The sequence below is a fragment of the Macrotis lagotis genome, chromosome X, assembly GCF_037893015.1.
Source record: "Macrotis lagotis isolate mMagLag1 chromosome X, bilby.v1.9.chrom.fasta, whole genome shotgun sequence".
NCBI lineage: Eukaryota > Metazoa > Chordata > Mammalia > Peramelemorphia > Peramelidae > Macrotis > Macrotis lagotis.
In genome coordinates, this window is record NC_133666.1 from 284166253 (window position 1) to 284167002 (window position 750).

Here is a 750-nt window from a genome sequence, read left to right on the forward strand (position 1 = left end):
CTCAGAATTAAATAGAAGCAAGACAGTAAGGTGGATTGAATTGGAAAGTTTAAATAGGAATTTATTGCAATGACCAAATACTTCTTCCTGGAATTAAAACCCATCTTTTTGACATCAATATTTTTCTAATGATATAATGAGACTATAAATCATGGAATATAACATCTCTTAGGAGTCAAAATTGTGAATCACAGAAGACATTGAGAGACAAAATGGTGGGTATAAATAGATTACAATAGGTTTTCAATTATGAATTGTATATAAAATGTGATGAAAAACATATCAAAGTTATGTAACTAGAAAAATAGGTGGACTGGTTCTATAGGGAAAATAAGAGATAAGAATTACACAACCATTCTTTTTGTAGTAGTAGTCAAATAATGTTATGTTAACTAGAGGAAGCTCCCCAGCATATTCCCAAGGAAGGATTTATAGGAGAATATAGATAACAGTTGCACTGCATCAGAGAGCATATGAGTTATAATCTTCACCACTAGGAGCAGTACTTACATTAACTAGATTCCAAGTATACTGAAATCTTTGTGTTTCAATATGTGTGTTTATTAATGGTTATTAAGTGTATGCATATATTTGGATGGATGTGAATAGGATACAGCATAATAGAAATGATGAAATGTGCAAGAAATGAAGAATATAATTGAGGAACTTTATGAGTAGAAAACAAAATGATCTATTAATGTAGTGAAGACCTAAGGAAAAAGATGCAGACCCCTAGTGGTAAGGGGTCAG